Below are 26,280 nucleotides of genomic sequence, written 5' to 3'. Positions count from 1 at the left end.
GAACTACCCCATGCCTCGTTCAGTCTGTGTGCCCTTTGGATCCATGCATGCACACCCTCAGATGGCATGTCTGAGCCCCTCTCTCCCTTCCTGCCACACAGCACTGGACGCTGAAGCCACTTCCCTTCTGGACTGGTAACTATAACCCCCAAACCCTGACTCCTCTCTGCTTTTCCTAGAAAACTCTGTATGTGTGTGCTGTATGTTCTTGTATGATTCCTTTTGATACCCCTTTAATAAAAACCATTTTTGTTAAACGCTTGGTCATTTCGAGAGTCCTCTGCGGGAAGGGGCCTGGTATACATTGGTGAAGAAGATCCCAGTTACCCCTCCTCTTGCAGCATCTCCTTGCACACTAATTCCCCCAACTTGCAAGGAGTTACCATTTGGGTAACTCAATCATATTTTAAGGTAAGAAAAATTCAAGCATCATTTAGGGGAAGGCTTAGCAAAGGTAGTATTTTAACAGTGACCCTTATCACATGACATTATGGGTGGGGGGGGGAAGAAAGTGTACACTGCTTCATTTTTTAAACAGAGTTGCCATGTGAGCAGAAAGCCCTGACCATTTAACTCTAAAATGCATGAGGTCTAGGTATTAATTAGTGCAATAGGTATCCACACTCAGAGGTACCGTTTTCTTTCCTATGCGCTTAAGAGATGAGCCAAAGCTTTCAAAACACTCCTGGAACTTCCCTTTAAAAAACATGAGGCTCCATTCATAAGAAGAGGAACGGGGGGAGCTGTGGTGGTGATATTGGGAGAAGGGTAGGAAGAAGCAATGACGAAGACTGGAGTGAGGAGTAGCAGGGGCAGGTAAGGGGACAGGGTGAGCAAGAGGAGAAGAAATGCAGAATAGCAGAAGGGATGTGAATTCCACTCGCTTGTGAGGTCACTGTCGTTCCCCTCTGGTTATTTCTTAATTTTTTACATTTAGATTGCTCTAGCCTTAACTCTTCACTTTACAGGAAAGTATGTTTTTTGGTAGGTTTATGCCACTAAGAAAGAAATACTTTATATAGTGTAGCTCAAAAGTGGGAAACATATTCAATCTGCCAAGACTTAACTCCTCCATCTGCCTGCAAACAAGTGACCACATGGTGATTTCTGGCAAGCTTATGACCATCCCTCAAGGAGCTCTACCAGGCCAGCCTCTGATGAAGTATTTGGAAGAATCCGGCTGTATAACCACCTTTCCCCTGAGCTCTAAGTTAAAAAAAAAATCAATATGTCTCCTTTGTGCTTTTGTACATTTTTTATGTTTCTTCTGTTAAAGGTCAATATTTGGACTTACTGATTATTTTGTTAAAGGTGAATATTCTAATTTGCACTTGCTTTTCACACATGTAGATCTTATTCAGGGGACTACAGAAAATTGCACCATTTAGGCAATTTCTTTGGGTACAAGATTATAACATGCCCCAAACATGCATTCCTTTGTTTCCATATTAGGAAAGTCATTTTTAATATCAATCCTAACCTTTACAGTAGTTTCATTTCCTGTTATTGTGGCTTCTATATTCCTTCATCTTCCTTCTAAGCTGTTAATAAAAGTTGACCCTGGACAGATGCCTATTGTATTTGACAATTATTGACCAAATAAGTTTAACCTGATTTGCACCTATTTTACAAAAGTATTTTCTTATCAACAGTTACCTACTCTTCTGAAGAGAGTCTAAATGGAGGTTTAAACTGGGCTGTCAAACCTACCCTGTCTATTCCCTTACATTTATTCATGTGTTATTTGTTCTATAATGCAGTTTAATCTGCTCTAAGCCTCAAAGGTCTCAGGATCCCTTACTGGTCACAGAAAATACAATAGTTTAAAATAGTTTAAAGTCAAAATGTATACTGTGACTGCAATCATTATGAAACCAATCTAGAAAGATGCCTACCACCTCATTTCTTTTAACATTAAAGAGAAGGTGCTGCCAACGCCATGGGTTGATTGCCTACGCCTACTTTTGTTTTAAAGCAGGAGTCACAAATCTTTTTTTAAAAAATGTGGGCTACTTCTGAGTAAATTTTAACATCCTAAGCTACGTTTATACCTGGTAACATATCTGTCTTTTAAGCCACACACAAGTCTTCATCAGTTTATCGATAATGAAGTATTTCCAAGTCAGAAACAGAAGCACAGCATCTGAGCAGAGTGCGTAAATATATATGCCCAAGCCTTTTTCATGTTTTATCACTGAACTCTGATAAAAGCAAATGTGGGTGAGATGTGGATTCAAGGGTAAACCAGAAGGCTCTTGCTGGATGAGGGTGCCCCCCCCTCTAGAGGATAAAAGTGCTCATGAAAAGTGACCCCGTTTCGGCTGAACACTGACAGCAGCCACAGATCTATCCTGTGGCCGCCGATGCCATTGTAGAAGCATTTGTAGATCTTTTAAAATTGCTACAAGGCCCCAATCCAGAGACAGCATGGCGTGGTGCCCCCAGGAGCAATTCTTCCCCTGTACCTTTTCAGGTGCCAAACTAGCTCCTCATAGCTGTTTTAGCACCTCAAAAGGCACGTGGGAGGAATGCTCCTGGGGCCACTGTGCTCTGGATCTGGGCGCTGCACCAATTTAAAAAGAACTACAAAGGCTTCTAAAATTGTATTGGCAGCCAAAGGATGGACATGTGGTCACTGTCACTTGTTTGACTCTAACACATGCAAAGCTGACTTGCAGCTTACAATACAGGGTGCGCTGGAGAGAGGAAAAAAGAGAATCAGAGGCGAAGGGACTAAATTTGAAGAAAATAGAATGAGGTATCACCAAAACAAACTGGGCTTCTTATTGAAGAAGGTATCCAACAACTTTTCTAACAACTCTCACATCTAGTAACTAGTTCTGTAATATGATTTATGATGCTTAATTTGTCATTTGCTGCTATTCTATATATAAAATATGAAGACAAGGCATGCCGGGGAAACCCTCACTTTGGTATTTTGAAAGAGAGCCATTCAAAGGCAATACCTTGTCCTAGAATCGCAAGGCAGAAGAGGCATCATGGGCTCATTGGCCCATACCTCCCTTCCTTGATCTCTCAGAGGTGTAAAGTATAATGAAAGGACACTTCACCCCAACGTTTACAGCTTTGCAAGGAGGGTAATGAATCTGCACTCTAGGAATACTCAGAAACTAGACTAAAGCTACCTCTGTAGATAGACAAAAGGCTGCAGACCACGTTTTTATTTCCAAATCCCAGCCTGAAATCAGGGTGTCTATTCATATGTTGATGAAGTTACCAAGAAGAATAGAAGTTGTTGGAGATGCAGCACATGATTTAATGAAGGTTGCAGGAACTGTTTGGAATCTGGCCGGTAATTTTTCCACTAGGTAGCAGAGGAGGGGGCTCATTGATTATACAGAGAAAAGGCCAAAAGCGTGGTGGAAAAAAGGAAAGACATGAACAAAGCCTGAACAAGAAATCGGAAACATTATGAGTGTTCTGCCCTGTCTTAATTAAGTTTTCAGCCTAGGGTGAGAGGATGCATGTGTCACTCATGTTATTTTCTTTATCTGGATGTTGTTAGTCATTTATTGCTCAACTATATGCTTTTTCTTTTTGTGAACATTTTGTTTGCTTATACAAACTTTTATTTTTCTGAAATTGGTGTTACATGGTCTCAGTGCCCAGACTTGGTTTGTGGTTTAAAACATACCATGAGAAGTCTCCTTACCAACACCTGCCTGGATCTGAACACTCATTTCCCAGGGTTTCTCCTACATCCATGGTGGTTTGAAGTAAGGAGTTGGTTCTTAATTTGGAGAAAAGTCTTTTTAAGAGGAATAAGTAGATGGGTTGGGTTGAAGGTTACCAGACTAGTATACTCTGACTCTCAACCTGCTAGTGGTAGTGAAAATTGACAATGCACTTGGAGGAAGGAGCTGGAAAAGTGAACTGCTCATTGAGGCACCCATTTTGCCACACATAACATCTGTATTTACACTAGAAGACAGCTACTTTAAGAATTAATTGAATCAGAGACCTGCCCGTGGACTGAATTTACATAGAATAATGCAGCCCAAAGCAAGTCTGATGATCTATCAATAATTCTGCACGTCTGATAATCTTATGAAATATCCCAGTATTCTTCCACTCTTATAGTCAAAACAACCCAATAAAAGCCTAGTCAACTTGTGTTACACCAAGCTGAACATAGTCCACCGGTAAGGTCACCAACCACCAGGAGGAATTACACATGATCTCCAGGCTACAGAGATCAGCTCCCTTGAAGAAAATGGCATCTTCAGATGGCAAATTCTACAGTATACCATAGATTCTAAATGAAATCCCTCCCCAAACATCTCCCCTCCATATGCACAGCTCCCAAATCTCCAGGGATTTCTCAGGCTGGAGTTGGCAACCCTACAAACCAACCATGTACAATGTCATACCAGGGACTAAAAAAATTCCATACTTTATGAATACAGTAAAAATGGTTGTAGGTAAGCATTTGCTAGGTCAGTTATGGAATTGTGGACTAGGACCAAAAACTTAGTCATTATCACAGATTGGTACTAAGGCCAGGAGGGAAGAAAAACAGGATGAATGGCTCTGGAAAGCTCAATGATAATTTGAGTTTGCCAAAGCTCAACATGTGAAATGGCCATGATATAATCCTGTTGTTCAGTGATAGTATTTATCAACATAAACTTGGAAAATAAAACATCCATTTGTTCAGCTTTAACTTATGTGACACTCCTTTTTATGTCAAGGAGAGGGAAAATAGCATGGAGTTACTTTTGCAAGTGGGACCTATAAAGTACGGTAAGTTTAGAAATTTCAGAATCCTAAAATTTCAGAATCATTGTTAGGTAACAACAATACATAGCTCTAAATTATTTAAGCTTGATGAACTGTACAGCTTGAAGGCCTATATTTATAATACATGTGATTAGCAATGCTCTCACTGTACCTTTAAACTCTACCCTCTTAGGTAGAAAAAAGTAGATAAACTGTCTTATTTACTTATTTATATCATTTGTAGTTCACCTTTCTCACTGAGACTCAAGGTGGATTACACAGTGTGAGATTAGTACAGTCAATTTCAAGGACATTTCCATAAACAATGCATAGAGTAAATAAACACAAGTTTACAAGGACATAGCATTAGTAAGAGTCCAATACAGAGTTGAAGAAATGCTGAAACAGAACATAGATTTCTATAAAAACTGACTAAAATTTATCTAGTGTAGACATCTCAGTAAATAAACATGTAGCATTACTGAAGAGGGTATTATACACATTAATGCCCTCTGCCAATTCACAAAAGATAAAATCCTCAAGGATGTCTTACTAACCATGGAACTTGGCTCATGTAACCAAGGAGTAAGATCAGTGTGCTATTAGAAGCTCTTTGCAAAAGCAAGTTGTCAGAACAAATATATTATTTATGTTAAAATCATCAACATATAACTATACACTATAAAAACAAAATTTACCATAACACCAAGATTCTATTCAATTCTAATTCTGTTCAAGAGGCTATTTACAAAAATGATGCCTTCTTTAAAAAAAATCATAGTCCTTCAAAATAATATGGGCAAATTGGGAAAGGACATAAAATAACAGTTTTTGTACAGAGATAAAAATCAGGAGGTTTGAGACTGTGCCTAGTTTCCTCATGTGATTGTGAAGGAGAAATTGGTGACAGACAAGGGAAAGATTACTGCAGAGCTAAATGATTTCTCTGTCTGGATATGTTCACCAGGGAATGTGAGGGAAACATGCCAGAATCAGAGAGGTTTCCTAGAGGCAGTAAATGAAAAATTAATGAAAATAAGGACAACATCAGAATGGGTAAAAAGAAACAGCAGCAAGTAAATAGGGAGTGGAAATTCCAGGAGTGGATGGCCTGTATTCTCACCATGGCTGAAGCAATACAACAACAACACACACACACACACACACACACAAAAGGGGGGGTAACTAAAGAGTTACATTTCCACACTTAATCAAGGAGTGCTAATCTAAGAGACGGGAAGAAGTTAATCAATGAATTTTGAAAGGGTAAATCTGGAAAAGTGAGAAAACCTGATCTGCATTTGGGAATAATTCTAGAGATGCCACAAGAATTTATGCAATAAATGAGCACTTTTTACTGGGAGATGTATCTTCTTAATTTGTCTAAAGAATAGACCTCTGACTCTTAAAAGCTTACACTCTGAAAAACTTGTTAGTCTCTAAGGTGCCACTGGACTCCTGCTGTTCTACTGCAGACTAACACAGCTACCCATCTAAACATCTTTAAATTCTAAATTTTAAGGAAGACATGCAAAAACAATGAAATATAGATAATTTCATGTGGCCAACCATATTGTTATGCAGTAGAACAAGCTTTGAATACACTAGCACCTTAAAGACCAACAAGATTTTCAAGGCATAAACTTTTGAGAGTCAAAATTCCTTTTGTATCTGACAAAGGAAGCTTTGACTCTTGAAAGCTTATGCCCTGAAAATCTTGTTGGTCTTTAAGATGCAACTAGACTCAAATCTCAATGAAAACTAGAGCTTTTTTTGAAAAATGCAAGTGGTTGCATTCACACAATCAGGATTCCCAGTGGCTATATACAACACTCGCCAAGATTTTTCTTGGAAAAGCTGCTGTAGCATAGTGGTTGGGCTACCAATCAGCACTCTGCTGGTTTGAATCCCACTATTGCCATAAGCTCAGTAGGTGGCCATGGGTAAACCACTCCTCTCAGCCCAAGCTCCCCAGCTGTTCTGTGGGAATAATAACAACACTGACCTTGCTCACCTCTTTGAGTGGGGCACTAATCTGTTGAGAAGAGTGATGTATAAGCATTGTTGTTGTTGCTGAGATATTACTCTAACTCAGTTATGTGTAGTGATTATCAGGGCTTTTTTCTGGGAAAAGTAGTAGTGGAACTCAGTGGTGGAACTCAGGACTGCACAATGACGTCACTTTGGGTCATCTGGAACAAGGGGGGAGTTTTTTAAAGTTTAAATCGCCCTTGGCGAAAATGGTCACATGGCTGGTGGCCCTGCGCCCTGATCTTCAGACAGAGGGGGTTTTAGATTGCCCTCTGTGCCAGGCGAGGAGGGCAATCTAAACTCCCCTCTGTCTGGAGATCAGGGGGCAGGGCCACCGGCCATGTGACCATTTTCAAGAGGCGCCGGAACTCCGTTCCACCGTGTTCCGGCTGGAAAAAAAAGCTCTGGTGATTATATAACATACTTCAGAGTAACAACTTATATGCTACCTATACAACTTCCACAGTAGCTGTTCTGTTCCAAAGGTCCTATATTGAGCAGGAGAAGTCATTTTGCATGAAATGGGAATAACAATAGAAAAGCAGACTTCATTTGACTTGTGCCCCAAAGTTCACCCTTCCAGCCCTGCCTAGGTTTTATGTACCTGCAAGGAGAGGAAGAAAATCTGCTTAACAGACTGCTTAACAGCTGATTCTTCCCACCTATCCTGCCCACCACAGTAATGCAGTCACTCATTCAATGAAGACATCTTCCCTTTACTACTCCAGATATGCTTATCATAGCACCTCCTGTCTGTGCTGGCCGGAAGAAAAGTACAAGAGTCTGGAAGGTTTGTGCTGATTATTGTCCCCAACTGCCCATCATTTGGTTAAGAATAGCAGAATGAGCTGAAAAAGCTCCCAGCCAGCCAGCCAGCCATGAAATAAGGGAGAAATTCTGTCCCTTATTAAATTCCCATTCTCTTACTAGAAGAGCAGGAATATGTTCTCTCTTTTTTTTTTTGCTGAACAGCTTACATTTCTTTTTGTTTCACTCGGGTTTAGTGGGGGGTGGAAGCAAGAAAAAAGACTAAACCAGTTGCTCAGGTTTCCAATCCTACAAGATATGGAATATCCCCTTCAACTTCAGAAACTTCAAGAAAACTCATGAACATGCCACAAATCTTTATTTTAAGACATAACATGTGCATGGATTGTGTGTGCACTCCCACGTGGCACTAGGAAATGACATCATTTTCTGATGCAACGTGTAAGCTATGGGCAACAATGGGAGGTGATGTTTTAAAAATTGTCCTCAGCATGATCTATAACTTATCCGTTGTGCCAGAAAATGACATCATTTTCCAGCACCACAGGGGAGCGTGGAAGTGGACATGAGCTTTGCACATGCACAAAGGAGAGCGCCCGATAGCCCCCCTACCTTACCACCCCCTTCCTCCTGGTCTGAATACTGGGGGATCTGGCAACCCTAACTGGAATAGATTTATAGATTGTTGAAATGTACATTATAACCACATTATATATCTAGGAATATCTGATTTGTTTGCAGCATTGTATGTTGCTTTTCACTCCAAAAGGATCCAATACAGCTCTTGGAAACATATAGAAATACAGTTTACTAAATTAAACACATAATACAATTAAACTAAAGCAAACAGATTCCAAGTAGGTCCTGACCAATGAGGCTGCCCACACAGGTCCCCAGGCATGGGACAAGGATCCCTGGGGTCTTTCATTTGGTTTGTGCCCAAAGGTTCACCCTTCCAGGCGCACCTGGGTTTTATGTACCTGCAAGGAGAAGAAGAAAATCTTAGCCCAGATGGAACTCAGCTGTTGCTAGTTTGGTGCCAGCAATCCAGTAAGCTCTTTCTCACTCCTTCCCTGTGCCATACTTTAACATGTTCTATTCAGTTACTGAAATATGGTCTTTATTTAAATTAGATATCAATGTGAATTATTTGAAATATTAAATAGATTATCATTGGGTATCATTTTGGATTTGTCTACACTTTTGGTAGACATATTTTTAATCAAAAATATTTAAATATGCTTTTTAACTTTTTTTTAAAAAAAGCATTGTGGATCTCAACAGACAATATTACAAAAAAGCAAACTGACCTTGTAGAAAGAGTCTATATTTGTCTATCAGATTGATCATGTAACTTAGTTCCCCTAGGCAGCCAGTCAAGGTAATTGCCCATTTTAGCAATTCTTATACTGATTGCACACTAGGAAGTAGATGGGAACTCTTTTGCCTCATTTGCTGACTTAAGCTTTCTTCAGCTAGGATAGGACTAGAGAATTTTGGTACTGCATTAGACTTTACTGCTTGGTTTTTATGCCACAAAACATAATTATGGTACCCAGAAGTTGTCTTCCTCCTTCGTCAGTCATGACTAGTCATTAAAGTTTTCGGTATTTGAAAGGAAAGAAAAATGCACAAGCTACAGACAAATGTAGAAACAGTAACTGTGGTTGTGATTTTTTTCATTCTTATTGCTAATGATAGCAATAAGAGTCATCCAAAAATTTCAGGTGCTGGTTTGGTACAGCTTTCCATGCTCTAGCTTCCTCATACTGTTCCACCTCGGATTTCCCATTGGGGACTGTCTCCCTGTAAAAATCCTTCCAGAAATTCAAAACTGACATTACCAAATAGAAACTTCCTAGCTTGTTCTGTGAATATACCAACTTTTCAAACAGCCATTACTTCGATATGGGTGGAAGTACTTTTAAACAACAAACTTCTCCAGTGAAATTAGAGGTGGCCAAGTCCCCACTTCAATGAAGACCAAAGGTAAGGCTGCCAGACGTCTGGTTTTGAGCTGGACAGTCTGGTATTCATGCTTGCTCTGTGAGAAATAAATTGAGAAAAGACCACACAAAGCTGGTTTGGACTGGAGTGGGGGTTAGATATGGGTACCGGAGTTGCTCCCCTTTAGGCTTCCCCATGCAAAGACTGGCAGTGTGTTTTTTATTTTTTTTTATTAAGTCCATATATTGCTATAAGCATTTGTAAAAAATAAAGGGAGGGGGTCTGATGTCACCAATGATGCCCCCAATAATGACAGCTCCCTTGCTTGAAATTCCTGATTAATTAAAACACGTGAGGACTAAACCATCTTAGTACCTGTAGAATTGCAAGGAGAGAGCAGGCGTGCAGAAGAACAGTACCTAAATCAATTTTGCTTGTAGATTAACTGCTAAGAAAATCAGGAATAAATATAGAAAAGCCCATAAGCTGCTCCCTTAGCCTTCATTTTCATTCTCTTTTAAACTTATGGTGGACCCAAAAGAAATGTTTCTCACAAATGCTTCACTAAGAAATTAATTTCTCTCTCTCCCTGCCCCCAAATATCCACAGCTTCCCAGGCTTGCCCATTGTCTCCTTAAGTCTTAAAAATTACTTTGAGGAGCATTTATGAGCTGTGATCATTATCTAGGACAAAAAGTATATTAGGAACATCCTCTCATTCAAACATGCTAAAGAACACACTAAAATAGCAGCACCTACAACTAACAAAAGACAATTTTCAGTGAGTTTACTCTTTATTTCTGGGCTTGGTAAGCTGAAAACAATGTAGCAGTTCAGAAAAAAAAATTGAGCAGAAGACATTGGCCTTGAGACAAGGGGAAAAAATGAGAGTAACGCTTACAATGGCAGCCTAAGGGCAGTTATATCCTTCTAAGCCCATTGAATTCAATGCACTTAGAAAGGTGTGATGCTGCTTAGGATAGCGCTGTTAGATCAACAGTCAAGATGCCAGAGAGGTTAACAAGATTTCAGGGAGCATTTTTTCAAACAAAGAGCATTAAAAACAGTTATTTGCTTGTTAATAACGTATGATTCTAACATTTGATAATTCTTTTCTCTTACATACAACCAAGCAAAGAACCAAAGAAACATTTAAATGTTTGATGCAGCTAAAACTCTTGTTTTCAGATTTACTTTAGCAAATTTGAATTTAAAAAATGGGTGGTATTTGGAAGGGCATTTTGAGATGCATTTTATGTCATGTGGATTAAATACCTATTGCTTTGAAAGTATAACATTTAATGAGATATTTGAGCATTGCACATTTTAATAACCTGATGCTTTGAATTTTATTGGTTGAGTTAATTGTGATCAGTTCAAATTTTGAATGCAAACTAATTGTATCCTTGATAACGAACAAACCAAACACTAATTTTCACTTCATTAAAGATTGAACTAATAAAACCATCTGAATTTGCAATTTGTGCTGATGTTAGTTTTCAGCTGAAGTGAATATGAAGATTCTTTGATGGATAGGAGTTCATTTTAGTGAATTAAAATGATATTGCTGGTGATGACAATATGAGGTTTTATGATATGTGAGTGTAGAAAAGATCTATCAGTTTTTCAAGTTTTCTTTGGTAATTTCCTCCAAGATGCTCTCCCTTATACTGGTCGGTGGTTGACATCTGAAGAATTCTGTGGATTGGGTATGGTGAACAAGTTGTTCAGCCGTAGTTGGTATTATTATTATTGGTTATATGTCTATCCTTTAGGAGGTATTTATTAAATTTTAACACAACTCTATTCTACCTGCAATCTGTTTTACTCTGTTTTATCCTGCTTGGAAAGAACATTCTGGGTTAGGACTGGAGAAGAGTACCCAAGTGTCGCTGGATTGTATTCAACCACAATGTGCCATTATGTCAGTGCTAAGTGCAGCAGATATCTCTGTTTTTACTGGCTCACCTGAATGCCTGTGCTGGTTATACTTTTATTGGAAATGACTATATGAAGTGGAGACACTTTCAAATAACTTGTTTTGTGCGAAGATTCAGAGTTTCCTTTACTTGCAGCACAATCCCAAACATGTTTACTTAGAAGTAAGTCCCTCTGAGTTTAGTGAAACTTTATCCTTATAACATGTCCTTTAGGATTTCAGACTCTTCCCTTTTTTCCTGGAGATTGTCTGTGAGCTTTTGCTAAGAAGCAGGCTGCATAACACACTTTTTGTCTCTGGCTCAGGGACAAATGCAGCAACACCACCAATGTATATAACATTCAGGCAGTTATGCATTGGTAATGATAACGTACTGCTCACATAGCCAGATTTCAGGTGTAATAGTCATCTGTAGAATCAAATTGAATAACAAACACACAGGCTGAGGAGTTTTAAGAATGGATTGTGCTCTCTGAGCCATTTCTACATAAAATCAAGGAGTAATAGGAATAAACAATACCCTACTAGTAACCAGCAGTAACATTATACCTACATGCATAAAACATCTTAAACCCAGTTCTTGAAAAAAGTTAGAAAGTAACAACCAATGGGCACATATTCAGGTTCCTAGAAAACATCTTCAGACCATTATTTCTACCATGAAATATAGCAGCACTTTCTAAAAACAAACTGTTCTATAATTTATACATGACTGCCTTGGAAAACTACTTTAGAAAAAAGAGAGAATTAGGCAAACTGAATAGGATAGAGCAACTGGCCTTTGGATATGGGCCTGCATGAGATGCACTCCAATTAATCATACTTCATACTCCCATAGTAGCAAAGAAATGATTATTCTGCTCTCCAATATATGATACTTTGTATAGGTGGAATTTTAGGAGCGTTTCCAGCCAATCCTTTTTTCTTTACTGTTTTTACAACTGATGTTAGTCAGCTGTGGATAGTCCAGGTGGATTTTCTTAAAGAAGCAAACATATATTGCAAGAAGATTACATGTTCCAAGCACTAGTCATAAAGCAATATGCTGGCACTTGAAATACAAGAAAAAAAATTATTTTCCCACAGTATAATCAATAGTTTGCAGCATGGAGTTGTGGGTGCACTGTACCTATCAACCAGTGGATTTGACATTACCAGTGACAACTTACACTCATTTTATTCCTGGAGGAAGAAAGAGAGATAATATTTCAGGTATAGATTGTAGGGTTTTAATAATATTGTGTTATACAATATAGAAAAAAAATCCGAACATTTGCTGTGAACACTGCACATTATTCAAATATCTTTAGAATAAATACAGAAGTATTAAACTCCATGGGGTCCAGTCCTAGCAAGTTAGATCCCATGGAGGGTAGAGATGGCTGAGCTCATCCAACAGGAGACCTGGAGACAGTGGGTAGGTGCGTTGACTCACAGCCCACCCAGTCTCCATACCAGGCCTACTATCAGTTCCAAACTCCTCTTCTGTTATAAGCTGGAATTGTAATTGCATTCTGTTGAGGTTTATTTATTTGTAATTGTATCTTGCCTCCACAAAATCTTGCTCTAGGTAGTAACAAAATAAAAGTTTTAAAAACACAAATTTAGCAATAAGTCAGAAAGTTCCGCAGTAAAATTCTCAGCAAGAAAACCATCTCTATAAATAACCAGTCAATAAAATCAACAGCATGAAATACACAACAGAGACAACCCATAAAACATTAGAGAGGTATGGCATTATTAAAATACCAAAGAGAATGGGAACCATATTGAGCCTGGGTGAGAAAACCACCGTGCCTAAAAGCCAGTAATGTAGGCACCAGTTGAGTTTCATTCAATATCTAGGACACCACTACTGAGAAAGCCATGTCCCTGGTTGCTACTCACCTCACCTTTGCAAGTGACAGCACAGAGAGAAGAGCTTGGGATGGTGAGCTTCTTAGAGCCAATTCAAACATTATGGAGAATTCAGATTGGGTCTAGGGTCCCCACCCTGTATCCTGTGTAACATTAGTTGCCAATTCTCCCCCCCCCACCACCACATAGTGACAGATTCAGATCATGACTGTGACATGCATGGAGAAAAGGCTTCACTGTTCCCCCCTGTGCCATTTACCTAACTCATAGCTAACAGGTCCTGTTGACCTGTTGGGAGTCAGCCTAATGTGGATATGATCAGGGCATGGATCATCATGAGGTCATACTTTTCAAGGAACAGCAATAGCTGGTGTATGCGGTTTTGTGGTTTTGCAGTTTTCCAGTGGGTATGTTGTCATCTATGGGAAGATGAGCCAGGGGATTACAAAGTTTCAGGTAGGCAGTGAGGTTGTTCTTCAAGGGTTCTGGAGTTCAGGCATAGTACACATGGGGTCTCAGCTGTGGGGTCCTAGCTTGATATGTCAGTTTGGTATTGGGGTCTATATCAGCTGCTCTGGTGATATGCCCATGGGTCTGTAGAAGCTCTTTGGTGCTGTCCTCCAAATCAGTGACCAGGTCGCTGCATGTGGCTAAACTTACACAACACAAGCAATTCTAGAAATACTCTAATTCTGTAAGGTTCTCACTTCTATATTAGTAGTTTTCTGTATCAGAAACATTCCCATGATTTTTTTTTTAGACGCAAAATGTTTTGAGAAAACTATTCTGCAATAACTGGTTATTGGTTATTTTTAATTGATTTAAACTGGAACACATCCAAATGCCTACCAAAGCACAGAGTGACAACAAGACATCAGGGTGGCTGGCTGGCGTCCCAGTTCTACAAACACAATCAGACTAGTTTTTAAGCCTTTTTAACTCAAATGATTTGCTGGGTCAGTACAGGTGAGAAGAATTCAGTTTTTTCCTAAGTGTACAGCATGGAAGCTATTTAGACTGTTTCTTTGCAGAAAGTGGGCTATTTTGTAAAGATCAGTGCTGATAAGGAACAAGGTTTAAAGGAGTGAACTATACACTTCTCCAGATCAACCACAAGTGCCATGTATATACAAAGCAGTGGAAATGATAACGTTTAGATTGAAGGAGAAATACACCGTGCATAGGTTTATAATAGCAAAAGACCTAATAAATTTGGTGTGTCGCAAAGGCGTGAAACTTCTAACCCTTTCCCACAGTAATTTATCCCAAGTTTACTTCCACCCCTGGGATTGGGTTCAAGTTCCCCCTAAATCTCAAATTTTCTCTTCACTCTCCCATATACCATGTGCTTCCCAACTCACCTCCTGCAGTACAGTCTGAAGCCTAGCTTCACTCTTCAGGCAACAAAGGCCTTTATGGACAACATTAGCCTCTACTGAACACAGAAACTGCTGGTGTGCCTCGTCATTTCCAGCTGTGCTTGTGTCAGGATGCCAATCCAGGCAACAGATGGACAGGAAGGGAAACAAATATGCATATATAAAGCTGTCCTATTTTGAGTCAGATCATTAATTCATTTAGCCCAGTACTGTCAATTTCAAATGGCAGACACTGTCCTAGGATTCAGGCAGAGGTCCTTTTAATTGAAATTACTACAGACTGTGTCCATGCAAGAGGCACATTTTCTGGACACTACTGTAAAACAATGATGGACAAACAAGAACCACTTTATAACTGAAACCCACTGACAGCTATTCATATCTTTATGCTCTCAGCTACCATCCTAAGCATATAAAACAAGCACTATGTTATAACCACTTTAGTTTCAGTGCCTCAGGCAGGGACTTTCACCTGAAGGATTCACCGTGGACATACTTGGGATCACAATAGCCAACCCAATGACAAAAAGAAGCAGTCAGATCCAAAAGCCAGAATGATACCCAGAAATAGCCAAAGCACAAAAGAAGCAACAGAAAACCACTAGCTGTAACTCCAACACATAATTAATAACCTACAGCCCGTTCTGGATAATATTTTGCTCCCAGAGGCCTCAGGTGGCAGGCCTTTCCTTGCACACAGGCAACTCCTTAACCTCAAACAACTCCTCACTTACAACAATGAACTACCTAGCATGACAAACTCAGAAGCCAGACCCTGTCAACTTTGTCCTCCTAAACACTCAAGCAACACAATCCATGGACATAACATCAGCCATGCCATCTCAGCTGGCCATTACCTTTTAAGCCCTTAAATGGCTAAGGGGCCAAGGTACTTGATGGACCATCTCCTCCCATATTGTACAGCTGCTAGTTAAGAAGATCTGCCTCAGAAGCTCTGCTCTCTATGCCCCTGCATTCATAGGCGAGGCGGATGGCAACTAGAGACAGTCCTTTTTCAGTAGTGGCACCTCATTTATGGAATGCCCTTTCCCTTGAGGATAATTTAGTGCCTATCACTGCTTTTAGGCATCAGACCAAAATGTTTCTGTTCACCCAGGCTTTTAATTCAGGAATTGATCATTTAATACTATTTTAGTCTAGAAACTGTTATTTTAAGCTGTCAGTAATGTGCGTTTATGGTCTGTGTTTTTTATGCAGGGCTGGGTTTTTAAAGCTGACAATGAGGAAATTGAAATTGTTCAAGATTTTCTATTCCTTGGCTCAATCATCAACCAAAGGGAGACTGCAACGAAGAAATCAGAAGAAGACTGAGACTTGGAAGAGTAACTGTGAAGGATCTAGAAAAGATCTTTAAAGATAAAGATGTCTTTCTGGGGATCAAGATCAAGATAAACCAGACAATCATATTGTCCATTATTATGCATGGATGCGAAAGTTAGACTATGAAGAAAGCTGACAGGAAGAAAATTGACTCATTTGAAATGTGGTGCTGGAGGAGAGTTTTGCAGGTACCATGGACAGCAAAAAAAAAAGTGAGCTTAGATCAAATCAAGCCTGAATGCTCCCTAGAAACTAAAATGACAAAATTAAGGTTATCATACTTTGGTCACATCATGAGAAGACAAGATTCTCTGGAAAAGTCAATAATGCTAGGAAAAGTGGAAGGCAATAAAAAAAGAGGAAGACCTAGAATGAGATGGCTTGACTCAATAAAAGAAGCTATGTCCTCTAATTTTCAAGATTTTGTTAGTGGTCAGACCTGCTCTCACGATATTGGAGGTACCAATGAATATGGCTATGTCATAAGCCCCTTTTCTCATGTTTTAAACACAGACAAAACTGCCTGGCTAGGCAGGGAAAATACTGGAATGTGAGCAATACTAGCTTCCAGCCCCATACCCCCAGAGATGTGCAGAACTGTGTTACAAAAGGGTCTCTAGAAGCTCAAGTTCATCTCATCATCCACCTTGCTGATCTTTCCTGATCCCATTTCCCCACCTAGTCACTCAGGGACTGATAAACCTCACCCATCCAGCCATCAGGAGTCATCAATCATCTTTTTACATCTTTAGTTTCTCTCATGACAGCACAATCAAGCTTTCCCAGTCTTATTGTCCCACCTTCAGAGACAGCCATCAAGCCATTGTTTTAAGGCAGAGACTCTCAGTCCTGCCTCAGGGCCTGTTTCATAGTATATCTGACCATCTTGCCATGTGCTCAGTGTGTGTTCTGGATTCTCCCCCGACACGCCCTCAGACTATTTCTGAGTCCCTTCACTCCCCTTTCATGAGACGCTGGCTGTCCATGCTGCTCCTCTGCAGAACCTCCTTTGCTCTCCAAGCTCTCCTGGAACTGGTAAATATCACCCAACTTTTGAACTTCTGTTCCCACTTTCCTCACTGTTTCTCTAGTTAGCTCTGTGTGCGTGCTGTGTCAGTATTTGCTGTGTGTATTTTATGCCATTGATCTTTATTATTTTATAAATAAAAAGCCCTTTTGGTTGAACATCTGCCTGTTCTTTAGAGGAAGGGACTCCCGTATACATAGGTGGAAATTGTGCTAAGTTACCTGCCTCTCGCTGCTTCTCCTTGCACACTAATTCCCCTAACTTGCAAGGAGACCTCCTCATCGAGTAACAATCTGAGCAAGGACATTTTGAAGGTCTCATAGGGTTGCCAAGTCACAGATACAAGGATTATAGCATATTATACTAAGCAATACACATGTATTCTAGTGAACTTTCTGAACACTGCATGAACTCTGTTGTAGTTTTTTCTAACTTGTTGAATACCAACACAGGTATGCTTTCATCTTTGACAGTTAATTAAAAGTAGTAGACAGTATCTAGATGAATGGACCACTTACTCACTTAACTTTTCCTGTCATTTTTCAGACTTACAGATTTATTTTGCAAGTTGGATATAATGTTATTTTTTGGCTAATTAGAATGTTATACAATACAAAATATGCTATCACATGAAAAAGATCTTAGATTTTTGAGTAAGATAACCTGTAAAAAAACTAACTCAGATAGTATATCAGAGTTCCGACTGAATGAAATCTCATGAGGATCCAAGTGAGAATCTTACCATTGTATTGTATGCTATGGGAATCTTAATGCATTTCATGGAAACTTTTATGGTTTTAAACTTAGAGTTAATTAGGAAATGGCACCAAACCTAATTCTTATTGCTTTTCTGTGTTCCATCTTTGTAGGATTTATATTAATAATCATGTGTGTTTTGGTATCATGCTTCTTTAAAATGACTATAGTATAGTTCAATAAAAGAATAAATAAACTCTAGAAAGATTCTGTGTGTCCTGATGGGGAAAAGTTTTGCAAGAACTCCATAAATAATTTGTTCTGATAAGCAGTCTTATTTGAAAAACAAGTAATGTTTTGCAGGTCTTAACTAACTGCTGAACGCTGTCCAAGAGTAAAGACAAATCTTTAGTCTGAGACTGTGAAAGCCTTAATTAGACTGGATAAAAATCCATTACAGCCATAGATTGGAGGTGACTTTATGGCACATAACACAACACTGAGTTTTTAATGCAGGATTTTAATCAATATCTTTTAATGTTTTGTTTTTATTATTTTTTTATTTTGTAAGCCACCTTGGCAAGTTCCTAGAGAGCTGCATAAAAATTTTCTAAATAAATAATTCACTTGCTCATCCTCCACTGTAATATATGTCATCTTGCATCAACTACGCCCTTCTATTCCCTACATTGAATAAATAGGTTCTTAAAAGTCATTTTGTACAAACATGTACAATGGACACAAATCTGACATTTAAATTACAATACTCAGAAAACAACCAATGGACATTTTAATTTTCCATGGAATTCTGTTGCTGATCCAAATGTCACTGTTCTCCTACAAAAAACTTCAAGGCAGAATCCAATCCAATTACTGAATATGAATTGATTAATAAATTCCAGACTATTTATATCCCAATCCTATCAAAGACTTGTGAATCATCATTGCTGTAGCCTCTAATATCTTGCATATCCCATCCCTTATGGATGTTCATTAGTTCAACTATACTGGTATAACTCCCCAGTCTTTCTGCTTACCTTGTTCATTACGAAACAGATTTTAAATAATCCTGCTTCAGTAATCAAAAATAATTGGGGATTTCCTGGTCCCCTCTTCAGCCCTCCCCCTCCCTGGTTTCCACACTGTGAGCAACCAAGAGGCTGGGGTGTCAGTATGCATGAGAGGGTGCTTGAAGCTGCTTGTAGGAAATCCTAGCCTCCCTCATTTCTATCCCCTGGGTAGCCTGCCACCAGGCAGACAATTGGATTCCCCATAAACTCCTCCAGTGGTCTGACTCACTGAAAGTGGGGTTGCTATTTGAGTGCACATATGGATTATTCTTCTCCCAGATTTAGTAAACTTCCGTGGCTTGGGTAGGAGAGTGGTATCTTCACATGGGCAAACAGTGTGAGTTGAATCCCAGTCCAATATTTTTACGAGAGAAAAGTATCTTCATTACTAACAAAAATCCTCTAGAGACTAAGAGCATAAAATCATGGGAATGTACATGTGTTAGAGAACTAGGAAAATAAATTGTAAAAAAGGAATTCTGTATAAGTTGTTATTTTGTAACCTTGGCATTTCTCTTAGAGAAATGGGCACAGGGGGAAGCCCTCATCCACTCTGAGTGAGCAGATCACACTTTTGATTGTATCTTGTTTTAAACGAGCCTCTCCTTCTAATATCTCCTGCTCCCCATGTTTTTCTGTTGTATATATAAATGCATTGCCCTTCTGGATGTACATTTCGTGCATCTGATGAAGTGAACTCTGATTCATGAAAGCTTATGCTAGAATAAATTTGTTAGTCTTTAAGGTGCCACTGGACTCCTGTTTTATTTTGCTGCTCCAGGCTAAGATGGCTATCTTGAACTGCAGTATGCTTCAGAAAGGGATGAAGACTTTACCCCCAAAGACTGCTTTGCAGCTTAGCAAGTCCCCTGTCTGCACTCTGCGTGGAACAAGACTAGGAAAGGAAAGAATGAGTAAAGTTAATGTAGTTCATCACTGTCCTGCCCCAGTTCTTGGACATAATAAATGTTCTTTCTGCAAATAATGGAAAGAGAATCAAATGGCCATTTATTGAAGGCGCTAGTACTTAAAATGTAGTTTAGTCAGATTTCACTGACATTTACTATTAAGCTCCTAAAATCTTAAGAATTACCAACTAATGTCAGCAATTATGGAGTTTCTGACATTTAAAGCAACAATTGCATCTTAAATGAGTACCAGAACATAAGAAGGAACATGTTCGTTCAGGCCTGCAGAGTTTGTAATCATTTTACCATAGACTCAACAAACTTTCTACTTTTGCTGCCTGCTGAAGACGGGAAAAACAAAGTGATTGATCAAGCCCCTGACGGGTCACAAATATATGGCTGATAGGGCAGCATTCAGGTTGGTAAGATTACAAATTGTGCAGGCTAGTTCCATCAGTAATTAATTATAGAGTCGTCCTTATAAGCCCTTAAACAATACAGAAATTGCTAACAGTGCAGTGATGAATAAAGTAAAAAAGTAATAAAGAAAACATTTCCCACATTATTATGTCTGTTATGATAATGAAGATACCTTAGTAGGCCTAACAAAAGATATATTTTGTTATCTTCAAATCTGTTAGGGAAATATGGATACTCTGTAGCAACAGCTATATTCACTTGAGATGAACTTCATTCCTGCAGTGTCTAGATGACCGTAATAGAATTATTTAAGACTAAATGAATTGTAGATTGCAGCCTAAGGATTTATATGATCAGAAGAGGCTCTGGTTGTAGATCAGTGTTATGTTACTATAGATAATCTCAGATGTGATAACGTACTGCAAAACACAACCTCGTTGTTTCCAAAAGATGCTTTCTGAACTATCAAACTTGGCTGCTAAAATCATGTAAAGACCACATAAACAAGCCCATATCTCTCATAAATTACTCACCAATTCAAGGCACCTTCCCTCAGATAACCGGTGGGTTATCTACTTAAAAGAGGTTATCTCCCTATTACTTAAAAAACATCTCTAGACAAAAAATGATGTAGCCAATCCCAGTCTCTAGGCTGTTCTTTCTAGGCAAAGTGACTGAGAGCCAAGCTACAAGTGACTTTTTTCACGTGTTGAACACTTGATCGTTTTCGCAAGTTTTCCTGGGAACTGAAGTCCCAGTGTCCTTCCCCTCTTTGTTAGAATCGCTGCCTGAAGAGCCAGAGAAAGCCGGCTGCAGCAGCAGCTTTTGCAAATCCAGAGCAGCTCCCCGAGAGCAAGACGCCCAGGGAGAAAGCTGCAGCTGCCTGCCCCTCAAAGATCGTTGAGAGCAGGCTTGTGACTGGAGGAACGATTTGCAAAAGCTGCTGCTGCAGCTGGCTTTCTCTGGCTCTTCAGGCAGCGATTCTAACAGAGAGGGGAAGGACACTGGGACTTCAGTTCCCAGGAAAACTTGCGAAAACGATCAAGTGTTCTACTCGTGAAAAAAGTCACTTGTAGCTTGACTCTGAGAGAGCAGTAGTAGACCAGCTCCAGCTCTTCCTGGATAACTCCTACTCTCTAGACCTTGTTCAGTCTGATTTCAAGCTGGGCTATAGGGCAGAGATGGCTGTAGTGGCTTTAGTAGATTATCTCCATCTGAATGTAAACAAAGGCTATACTCCATTATTGCTTCTCCTGGATTTATCTGTAGCCTTCAACACAGTAGATCAAGCAGTCCTGTTGAGGAGTTTGGAGGCAGAAGTAGGTATCAGGGAATGTGCCTAGGACTGGTTTAAATTGTTCCTCATGGAACAGACTGGAAGTGTTGCTGTTGATGACCAGCTATCTTCAGTATGGGAATTATTTCCAGGCAGCTGATAATACTAATGGTAAATATCAATTAGAAAGCAATAGCAATAAAAGCAGAATCAGCAGAATGTGAGGCAATTTGAGCCAACAAAAAATTTTACTCTGTACCAAAATCAAGGCAAAAAAACACAAGTCTTCAGTTAGTGCCTGAAAATCAAGAGAGTACACACCAAATGAGCGGGAGTTCCATAAGCAAGGTGCCATAACAGAAGAAGCCCTGTCTCTGGTAACCACACACCTCACATCTGAGGACTGACCCCTACATAACAAAACATCTGGCAGAGGTATTAACAATTGGCACAGTTGGATTCGGTTTCATTTTCCCAGCCATGTCGGACGCTCCTCTCCGCAGGTCTGGGAGGAAGCGCCCGAGCAGCCTGACTGGGTGGTTGACCTGCGAGGGTTAACCCCCAGGACTCCCAGTGAGGGGGTCAGGGTCCGGAGCGCTGCGGGAAGAGCCCCCTGAAGTCGATGCAGGGGGTAAATTGCCCGTTTGCTCCTACAGAGGCCGGCAGACTTGCGCAGCACATCGCGTGCTGCCGGGCCATGGAGAACGGCAACAAGCAGATTTAAGGTGAAAACCTGTAAGTAGCGAATCCCTTCTGTCATTCCAAGCGTATGCGAAGGATTGGTGGGAGTTGAAGCTAAGAAGGTTCGGATATCTTCCCCTTCATGGAGTTTTGGAACTTAGTTGGCGGACTCCCCTCCCCCCTAAGATGGCAACGAAAAAGCAGAGCCCTGCTGTGGGCAAATCTGTTTCGGCTGCTTTGCAGGGGAAAGGAGAGTCTCTTGAAGAGGTGGTTAAACGGTCGGTCATCGAACCTATGAAGCCCTTTGTTGATAAGCTAAATGAAATCGGTCAAAGGGTTGGCTCAGTTGAGAACGAAGTGAAAACCATTAAAGACGCAGCGTCTGGGGCAGAGCAGTCTGCTCGGGAAAACGCAGTACTCATGAAAGCAACAAACAAAGAAGTAAAGCTTTTGGAGAATCAATTGATAGGGTTACAAGTGGATCGTGCTCAGACGGTATTGTGTCTTCAGAATGTGAAGGAGGAGGAAAGTGAAAACTTAAAGGACTTGGTGTCGGAACTTTTGGCGTCATCCGCAAAGGCAACTAAAGAAGAGTTAAAAGCGATATTCTGGAAGTCCGCCGGACATCTTTAAAATATGCAACGAAGCGTCAGCTGCCTTGCGAGATTATTATCGATTTTTCATCTAAGAAGACTCGGGACACCATCTTATATAATTCGTACAATGTGGACTTGGACTTTCTGGGTAACAAGGTTAAGATATTGAAGGACGTTCCATTTGTAGCTCAGAAAAGAAGATTCAAATAGGTTTGCAGCTCTTCTGAGGAAGCGTGAAATAAAATACAAGTGGTTATTTCCGGAAGGTATCTGGTTCAGTTATAAAGACCAAGCCTACAAGATAACATCGGAAGTACAGCTGAGGGACTTTGTGTTTAATCATCAAGAGTTCCAGCAAGGAGAGGATTTAGAATCTGAAGGGGGGAATGGGGAGGAGGGAGTGAGCGCAGCTACTGTAGCTGTTCAGAGAGAGCTGCGACCGAGACGCGGGGAGGGGGGGGGGAAGAAGACCTGATCCTGTACCAATCTAATAGCATATTAGAAAGTTTAACTTTAAATAATTGTAGTATGAAGGGAATGCAATACTTGTAGATGTAGCGTGTGTTTTTTATATGTTGTTTTTTCCCTTTCCTCCTGTTCCCTTTTTCCCTTTTTTGTAGTGTTAGTAATTAAAAATAATAATAAAAAAAACAATTGGCACAGTTAATATGCAATAGGTGGGCTGTTTCCCAGTCCCAGATATTTAGTGCTATAAATGCAAGAACCAGTACTTTAAATTATATCTGGAAATGAATTAGCAGCCAATGAAGTTCTTCCAATAATATCAAGGCATGTTTCCAATAATCTTTACCAGGCTGCAGCCTTGCAGCTGAACTAGGTGGATTTTCCAACTAATCTTCAGAGGCAGTTTCATGTAGAGTACATAGCAATTAATATAGCCTGAATGTGATTAAAACATGGATAGCAGTGGTCAGATTTTACTTTTCCAAGTAGGGACAGAGCTGACAGAACAACCAAGGCTGGTTAAAATGACAGTGGTAATACAGTTGATATTTCAATATCCATATGCAGAAACTGACTGCTGTGAAATTGCTCCTATAAAACATGCACACTCATGTTAGTCATACGTGGTTAACAGCACAGGACTCTAATCTGGAGAATCAGATTTGATTCCTCACTCCTCCATTTGAAGCCAACTGGGTGACCTTGGGTCAGTCACAGCTTCTAGGAGCTCTCTCAGCCCCACCCACCTCACAGGGTGATTGTTATTGTCTAATGTGTTTTTAAAGCAATCCATGCTTGTGGCTATATCGATGTCATCTAGCAGTAAATTCCACATTCATCAAATTCATTTTGTCTATCCTGAACCTACTGCCAATCAGCTTCATTGGGTGTAGTATTATGTAGTAGTATTATTATGCCAGAAGCAGCAAAAGCACCCTCAAAGACAAATGCAACAACAGCCAAGCAAATAGCCATCATGTTGAAGGGTATTTTGTTAATGCTGTTCACTAGCAGACACAAGGCGGGGGGGGGGGGGTCCTACCTCATCCTAGTATCACATTCACATTTTTTCAAACATGTTTTTAATCCCATCCATCTCCAAGGAACACATGGTGGCATACATAGTTCTTCCTACCTCCATTTTATCTTCACAGCAGCCCAGCGAGGTAGGATAGGAGTGACTGGCCCAAGAAGCCTATTGGTTAGGTGTGGATTTGAACCAGGGTCTCCCTGCTTCTGTTCCAAGAGCCACTAGACCACATGGGCCTTCAAGCTATGGATTGCTACAGTGACATCTCACCTCTTTTCCATTTTTGCGGTATCATATATCTTGTATGCTATTCTCAGCAATCCCATTCACATAATCTCCGTATGATTTTAAATGTATGCTTGCTTATTTTAGGTATCTACACATATATAACTTTTATAATATGAATTTGATTTGGTGGTCATTTCCATAAGCAGCGCAGGCCTTCCAATGTCTCCCTGAAACCCCAAATGCCCCCACAAATGGTGCTCCTGGGGGTTAGGGGACCCCAGGAACAGCATAAGGGGGAAGTGAGAGATACGCAATGGGCAGAGGGAAATCAGTGAAAATTCCTCCCCCATCTATTCATAGAAATCCTTGATTGGATTCAAGTCTAGATACTTCAATTTTAAATTTGTGAGAATTCATATGCATTCACCCAAAGACTTTTTTACATTAGAAAAGAAGCTAAAACAATACCTGTGGTTTTTTTTTAAAGTTCCATATATTGAAGTTAACATTTGGATTTCTCAATTTCTTAAAACAAAATTTGGAATGTATTCCCGCAAAACGCAAAACAGTTTTACCTTCTCATTCAATTCTGTGATGTTCTAAAGAGAAAGCTGTCACTTACAACAAATGATTTTAATTAATTAGAGACCTAAAGCAAATATAGGTATTTAAATGAGCCATCCGCATGTCACTTCCTGGGCTTAAAGTATGTTTCCCATCTTCTGGTCAGCTGCGGGAAGACAAGCTCCCTGGTGGCTGTTTGACCCTAAATAACTCCAAGCTAATTCTCAAAGATCATTAAGTCAATAGAAAAACAGGAACATGCCAATAGAAAAACATTGCATGCCAATGTGCAATACTAAACAGTAGATGGCATCCAACTATAGAATCCAACTATTCAGTCTGCGGGACCAGAACCTACATAGGCGGCTGTATACTGCTGCTCGGGGAAAGTATGTGAAACCACCCTTTAGGATGACAGAGATTCCTAAACGTAATGCTGAGAAGAAGAATAAAAACCATATGCAGTGACAGTTTTGTGCGCTGTGAGTCTGTGCAACCATTAAAAAGAACAGTTACAAAGTTGGAGACTACAGCTTGTTATACTATGTGGAGCTATGAGGATATTGCAGGATCGTTTACTCAGAGCTGCTATGACAGAGCTACAGCCTTAGCTATTGATCTTGTTTTATTTACATGATCTGGGGCTACTTGTGCAAATGATGTGATTGCTGATCGCTTATCCCTCTAAGAATAGAAAAGTGCATTTGTTGTGTCTGTGATGGTAAATGTCAGAAAAAGAGTGGACATTATCATTTATGAGTAAGATTTGCAACACTAACAGGAGATGTTAGAAAAGTATAGCATTTACTGCTCAAATTCAAGGCCAATTAAGTGCCTTTGGCAAACAGTCAAATTTCATGTTAATTTCCATTATGAATCAATAAAATATTTACCATGTCTCTACATACAGCAAGGTGCAGATTTGCTCACATCTCCTACTATAAACCATTGGGTTGGTTGGATCCAGACTAATTTTCCACTAATGGAAGGGGTGTGATAATTTCCACCAATTTTTCTTTCCTGCTGCAGACCCCCAAATGGCCTCTCACACATTTTTCCTGAGCTTTCCAATCCCCCAAGAGCAGCATTTTTGGAGATCAGTGGGCTGCAGCAGGAGGGGCAGAGGCAGGCATATTCTGTTCCACGGACAGAAGCGCCTTGCGTGAGTGTAAAATTTAGCATGGCTCCAACCCACTGCATTTAACTGGCAGTAGGTATCTAAGTGTATACAACACACTCACACAATGTTTTCATACAACATAAAGATTGCACAGACATGACACATGAACACAGGGATGTGCATCTATGTACATTTGT

The sequence above is a fragment of the Eublepharis macularius genome, chromosome 1 (genome assembly GCF_028583425.1).
Source record: "Eublepharis macularius isolate TG4126 chromosome 1, MPM_Emac_v1.0, whole genome shotgun sequence".
Taxonomy (NCBI): Eukaryota; Metazoa; Chordata; class Lepidosauria; order Squamata; family Eublepharidae; genus Eublepharis; species Eublepharis macularius.
This window is presented reverse-complemented; position numbering follows the sequence as displayed.